Source organism: Cydia fagiglandana, chromosome 22 (assembly GCF_963556715.1).
Source record: "Cydia fagiglandana chromosome 22, ilCydFagi1.1, whole genome shotgun sequence".
Taxonomy (NCBI): domain Eukaryota; kingdom Metazoa; phylum Arthropoda; class Insecta; order Lepidoptera; family Tortricidae; genus Cydia; species Cydia fagiglandana.
Window position 1 is genome coordinate 2,883,752 of NC_085953.1, and position 7,252 is coordinate 2,891,003.

Sequence of the window (7,252 nt, forward strand, 5' to 3'; positions counted from 1 at the left end):
CCCGTTCCCAGCTTGGCGTGGGGGTATTTATAACCATAAAAGACATTAACGAAACGCGTTTGACGCATTTGACGCGTTAGGCGCACTTCAAAATAAAAACTTTGTTATTTATTTCCTTTAAACTCGAGTTCCAATCTTGAGTAGTTTTAGCAAAGAGATGTGAATCCCATAAGACAAGCAAAGTCAAAAGAAACCCCTTGCCTCGGAAATCAAGACAAAGCCACTCTCTAACAGATGGCGCCACTCTCTTGATATTCAACAATTCTAATGCACATCAATGTAAAAAACATGGATCAAAACACATGGCGTTCCAAAATTAATAAAAATCATTTATGTCTATATGTAAATATATATGTTTTATTGATATTTTTATACATTTTCATCTTTAGTTTCAATACTGCGTCAACAGATGGCAGCATAATCTTCGTGACTACAAAATTCACCGACAGTAATTCTCTATACACATTCCATTCTCTTTGGATTCAGCGAATCAGTTTTTCTGATTAATGGCCCACTACAAACTTGACTCAGTTAAGTTTTTGTTTGTTGTTTCGAATTTCTCGTGAGAATGTTTTGCTGTTATTTAAAATTAATTTACTGAATGCATATATTATAGTTACTTACATGTATTTATTTTAATTAACATTTGTATATAATAATTGAGGTTTTAAAGTTTATGAAAATAATATAGATCGATTGATCAGCTGTATCAATCATTATTTATGTTAACTAGATCAGCTAGTGCGTCTAGTTACAACTTGGCACGACTTTGTCTAGATTTAATTACTTTTTAGAGATAAACAAGCAGCTCCATCGAGACTTGGCTAGTTTTTTACAGAATGTTTTTGGTGGGATTGTAGTTTCCACTACGATACGTACAGTCATACAAATAAAATAAATCATACTAATCTGTAATATATAATGGATTGCACAAATCTAGCACAATTTTCTTAGAGAGACGGGATCGAAAATGATAACGATCGTGAGTCGGCTGAACCCCAACACTAAAGATCTTAGTTTGCTAGGCATAGTTTCTTACAAACCTTTTTAATAAGAACGGATCTTCCCGAAGCCCCTAAATCTAGGTTTAATTTACTGCCAAAAAACCTCCCATTTCAAATGTCCACTAACATAAAACTTGTAAAAAACTACGCGACCCAATATTTGATCACCCCAAAACTTTAACATTATTGTAGCAACAAACTTATTTTTTCTGCTGACGAAAGCGCTGTCTCTTCTTGTTAAGATACATATTGTATGAGATCTTGTCGCTTAGCTATTTTTATAACAGCATCAGATAAGTTTGTGAAATGTTTTGCTAACTTTTATTAGAGTAGTTATTTGATATCCGCGGTTTTTGCCAACTGCCCGGGTTGGGACCAATCGGTCAATGACAAAGTTGGTGACACTCGATGCGAGGGGCACTGCTGAATCTAATTTACGATGAAGGAATCGGGGGGCACGGCAGTGCCCCCGCCAAGTCGAGCGCGAAGCAAACACTGCCGTACCATCCTTTACTGGAACCATTTCGCCGCATTTTCAGGCCCCTATTTGAGAACCTCTGGATAAGGCCAGAACGCAGAAATTTAGGTCATCCAGTAAGCTATGATCACATACTTAAAATCCAAAATTTCAGGTCTGTAGGTCATTTAGTTCCGAAGTTAAGCGAAAGCAAAGTTTCGCATTTATGAAACTCACTCATGATCATCAGAATAGAACTAGTACTTCCCATAAACTCAGAGAGTTGAAATTTGGTACAGAGTTAGGGTTTAATGGCCACATAAAGGGAAAACCTAAAAATATTGCAATATCAGTCACGTTTTAAAGATCTAAGAACTGCATAAGTAAGTTTGTAATCCCATATAAATATATGATATTACAAAGTTACTGTTGCAGTTCCTACAAATAGTAGGTAAAGTAAAGGTACACTACGATGTACGATGTGAGTATGAATGAAGATATGTTTAGTTATGATATGTGTATACATAGTATGGGTATGAGTACCCGAAAAGAACGACTGCCTACAAAAAGAGATGAGATCCCATCAAAAACATTACATGTAAAAAGGTGCAAGTCTCGCAACGCTTTTACTACAAAAAAGTTTTGAGATGTAATGTGAAACCAAGTCGGTTATTTTAATCAGTGCCAGGGGGTTTCTACAAAAAGAAGTGAAATCCCACCAAAAACATTCTGTAAAAAACTAGCCAAGTCTCGATGGAGCTGCTTGTTTATCTCTAAAAAGTAATGAAATCTAGACAAAGTCGTGCCAAGTCTAAGGTTCCTTACTGCGATTTCTTTATTATTATAGTTAATGTTGTGTGACTTGGCCGTTGAAGGGTACACAAGGGTACAAAACCAGGTGCTCCATGACACCATTGCACCAATCTGCCATTGCACCAAAAAGAAGTGTTTGTTTCAGGCTCGCCCATACATAAGTATTATTGAAATACGCAGCTTTATCAAGCCTACAATTGACTGGTTATTGAATCAACGTTTTCCAAGTGGCAATTTTCCATCGTCAATGGGTAGCGGTTCTGGCGACAGATTGGTGCAATGGTGTCATGGAGCACCTGGTTTTGTACCCTTGTGTACCCTTCAACGGCCAAGTCACACAACATTAACTATAATAATAAAGAAATCGCAGTAAGGAACCTTAGACTTGGCACGACTTTGTCTAGATTTCATTACTTTTTAGAGATAAACAAGCAGCTCCATCGAGACTTGGCTAGTTTTTTACAGAATGTTTTTGGTGGGATATGGATTTCCGCAAAGCAACGCCTGATTCTATTCACTATTTGTTCAGTATGACCTACCTAATCACCTCGCACAATATGGCTAACGGTCCAAAAATGACCCATGTTTAAGAGTTCCGTACCCGTAAGGTAACGTAAAATCCTTATCAAAAACGCTTGAAACTATTTAAATAGATACGATCTTAAATTATTGGCAACCGAAACTCAATTAAGTAAACCAAAAAGCTTAGCGCAAAATCTAAATCGCAATTTTGTCCAAGCTAGTGCTTCGAATGTCCCGGAGAGCGTTTTATTTCGAGTTAGCCTGGGGTCAGTGACCGCAACCTACTTCGGTCTGGCGAGAACGCTGGATTGTCCTTTTTTCCTTTTTTGAGAGATCGTGTGTCCCGTTTTAAAGGAATATACATTTGTGTAATAGCTAAAGCGACCATGGTTCTATTTACTCCTGAGAGTATCGCTACAGGCAGCTTTTTTTTATTTATTTATTTATTAACATAAAAGTATACAGCTTATACAGATACAATGTCCCACAAAACAGTTTACACGGTTTGACTGTGGGATCGTGCAGTCTCTACTCTCTTATATTACATTAAAGTTTACATCTGTCAATACTAATAATGCTCAACAATTACTAAATGTGATTTACAAGGTAACTACGCAGCTTTTTACCAAACATAATGTGCGTACATACGTCATGTATATGTCGGCGGCCGATCGTAAGATCAGGCAGATCGTAATGTTCCTGTGTAATGTTTTGACGATAGTCACATTAAACCAATATATAGGTAGGATAGGTTCGTTAGGTTGCTTCAGATGCCCGAAGGGCAAACTGCCCAGAAATAGGAGTCCCGCTACGTCGTAACTTCTTTTTAGGGTTCCGTACCCAAAGGGTAAAACGGGACCCTATTACTAAGACTTCGCTGTCCGTCCGTCCGTCCGTCCGTCCGTCCATCCTTCCGTCTGTCACCAGGCTGTATCTCACGAACCGTGATAGCTAGACAGTTGAAATTTTCACAGATGATGTATTTCTGTTGCCGCTATAACAACAAATACTAAAAACTGAATAAAATAAAGATTTAAATGGGGCTCCCATACAACAAACGTGATTTTTGACCAAAGTTAAGCAACGTCGGGAGTGGTCAGTACTTGGATGGGTGACCGTTTTTTTTTTTTTTTTGCATTGTGGTACGGAACCCTTCGTGCGCGAGTCCAACTCGCACTTGTTTTAATTTAATTTGATGACTGGTAAATAGGTACCTACTCGTAAGATTTAACCCGTTCGACCGTTTCGCGTCTTGAGGCGCATTATCCATCCATCCAAGTAAAGGAAGGAGGCATCGAAGGAAATAAGTTTTTGGCAAAAATTTCATTTTTGGTACAAGCTTTTTACGCTGACTCTACTTTTCTTACGACAGACAACTAATACTCATCGAGACAATTCTAAAATCCCCTAACACAATTAGGTTACGTTGTTTCATCACAGAGTTCCTATGGCCACCTCCTGTCTCCATCATCAGATCAGCTCGATGGTGCCATAATATTGCATTGTCATCCGATTTATACATACATGCAAAATTTCAGCTCAACCGGAAACCGGGAAGTGGATCAAATTTAACTTGCAAGATTTGATTACAGACAGACAGACAGACAACGGTCAGGTGAAACTAAATAAAAGCTTGTAATGAACTGTCACCTAAGGTGTTTCCGGTCCGATACGACCTTTAAACCTTCAAGACAAGAGCGTGTTCCTATCTTAAAGGCCGGCAACGAACTTGTAGCCTGTCTGCTGTTGCAGGCATCAATGAACTACGGTATTTGCTAACCATCAGAAGATTCGCATGCTCGTTTGCCTCTTTTATTACGGCGCGATTCGGGAAATGAATTAGATATTCACTAGATATGAAATAGTAAAGATATGTTCCACGGCAAAAGGTACCCCGGCTGAATATTGAAGCGGCCTTAATAATAGCGTAAGCGCCAGCCGCCATAAGGTACCTTTTGCCGTGGAACGTCACATTTCTTTACTATTTCATATCTAGTGAACATCTAAATCATTTCCCGAATCGCGCCGATACTAACCGTTTCATTAAAGATATGGAAGATACATCTGATATCTATATTTCCTCTTATTAAGTACATTTTCTATTAATGATGGATTTGAATTTAAAATCCTATAAAATAATATTAAATTACTTGTCTCTTAGTTTCTTTACTGGCAAAATGCTTTGACTCAAAGTGCGAAGTTCTGTTAAAAACGGCAAAAGTTATTGCTAATGCTCAATAATTAATTTATAAACGTTTTTTCTTTATTTATTGATTCACGTACGAAAAAACTAATTGATTTCTTAAAATCTCAATAGCTCGATATCCAGACGCAAGAGCAAGTGCCGAAAACTTAATAATTATTGAAAAATATATGCTATTGCCAGTCTCACAAAGTTTATTTAGCAAAACAGTGTTCCGATATAGAGAATGTCATGCCTTTTCCGATAAAGTACCTATTATAATAAATCGATTCATTAAAATAAATCATTTTAAGAAACATCTCAATATAGCAATGCAGTTTTATTTTCATGTAGCATGTGTTTATTTCAAGGGTGAAATAATCAATGAAAATCAAATGGCTATTAGACATAATTACCTAAGTATAACATAATAGTACACATACAAAAGGTGAATTAAGCTTTAAACAAATATTTTTAATTAGCTATTAAGTTTCTTAGCTGTACAGTCGAATTTGAACTGCGAAGGACAGTTCTAAAAACTAATCGGGTCTATTTCATCATCATAATCTCAGCCATAAGACGTCCACTGCTGAACATAGACGGGTCTATTTACTTGTACAGAAATGCTGAAATTTGAACTACGAGTATATTTTCTAGCCTCTGACACGTTACTTGCCAGGACAAGTTTAATTTTGAATTGTCCAGATAAAAATTGAAAATTGAATGGAAGACCCTTGCCTTTGGGCGACTAAAGAATAGACCAAACAGACCCGGTCAAAATAAATATTCAAAATTGAATGGAACAAGTCCTTTTCATAGGCTAAGTGGCTACAGGATAGACCAAACGTACCCGGTAATAATAAAGATCAAAATTGAATAAAATGGGACGCTATTTAATGGGATGTGAGACCAGGCCCCTGGGCGGCTAAAAACTTAACATCGTCAGCACGCCAAACTCCCATACTGTAAAGGGGGGCATGATTAAAGGTGACAGTCCATTTCCAACGACAGCAGCACTACCATTCATTTTAATAGGGAAATTTATAATAACACCGACGCGTTCGTACTGGTAGTGCAGCTGCGGTCAGAAATGGAATGTTACCCTAACAGTCTACCGGAACGGCCTGTCAGTTAGAACAAAATTTCGACAGTTCCGAACAACTGACAGGCCGATATCCGGCGGACTGTTAATCAGTGGGCTTTTAAAGGTGCATGAGGTTTGGCGTGCTGAAGATGTTTAGGCTGTCCTCTAGCCGCTCAGGGGCCTAAAAAATGGTCCCTTAGCGATAACAGACAGCGAGACGGGGCGGGGCGCGGAACCACACGCAAATGACAGCGTCGGGCTCCCGATCGATCGCGCCATGTGCCCGCCGCATTCCCCCCCACCCCCCACCACCCCACACGTACGCATAGACACGCATACACGCACGCCTAATGTGTTCTGCCAAATGAACCATCCCGCATGAATATAAACTAATTACCATAGGAAAATCAATTTTTTGAGATTAGAAACAGTGAAGCCTCAAGCGTGATTTCAATAACAATCAATTACATAATAACAGGTTGTTAAAGCCATTAGCAGCGCGCGTGGCAACGGGGGGGTTAATTGGACCACGTGGCCCCAATTATGTATTTACCTGACACACGTGGGTTCAAAGCATCACTACAGCGAAGCGTGTAACTTTGCGAAGCTTTACTGACATCTAAAATGGAGCGCACCTATTTTAATGACTGAATTCGCATGCGTGTAGTAATAAATTTACGAGCCTGGTACGCTGGCACACACTTCACCGTAACACACACTGTCAACAACTGGGTTCGGGTGCGCGCATAGCGTGTGGCACGCTCGGAGGCCCGGGGCAGACTGGCGCGCGCCGCTGCCTGCATCCGACCGTGCAGCCGGTTAAGTTTCAGTGACGTTTCGAAACTTTGCGTGATTGGGAATATACAACACTATATAAGAAAACTTAAAGCTAATATGATAATGGCATTTGATGTGTTTATCTGCAGTTATAATACTTGTAGCCCGCGTAGGTAATTAACTTCGTTTTTTTTAGCATTAGAAATTAGGTAAACAATCTTGATGTGTCTTTTAATTGAAAAACACATTTTAAAAATAAGTTACGGCAAATATGTTACAATTACGAATCTAATACGATCATTTATATTCTTCTGCTTTCATAATTAAGTAATAGTTATTGATTTTTTAAAAGCGTTTTTCAATTAAAAGATATGCCAAGATCGCTTACCTTCTTTGAAGTTCTTTCTAATGCT

At 38.5% G+C, this 7,252-nt stretch overlaps 1 long non-coding RNA gene across 1 annotated transcript in view; it reads right to left on the reverse strand.

Moving 5' to 3' along the window:
* Positions 1-6,664, reverse strand: part of LOC134675564 (uncharacterized) — an 88,162-nt gene extending 81,498 nt beyond the window's left edge. The window contains exon 1 of the long non-coding RNA XR_010099768.1: positions 6,616-6,664. This is a non-coding gene — a long non-coding RNA (uncharacterized LOC134675564). The remainder of the gene's footprint in view (positions 1-6,615) is intronic.
* Positions 6,665-7,252: the final 588 nt, after the last annotated feature.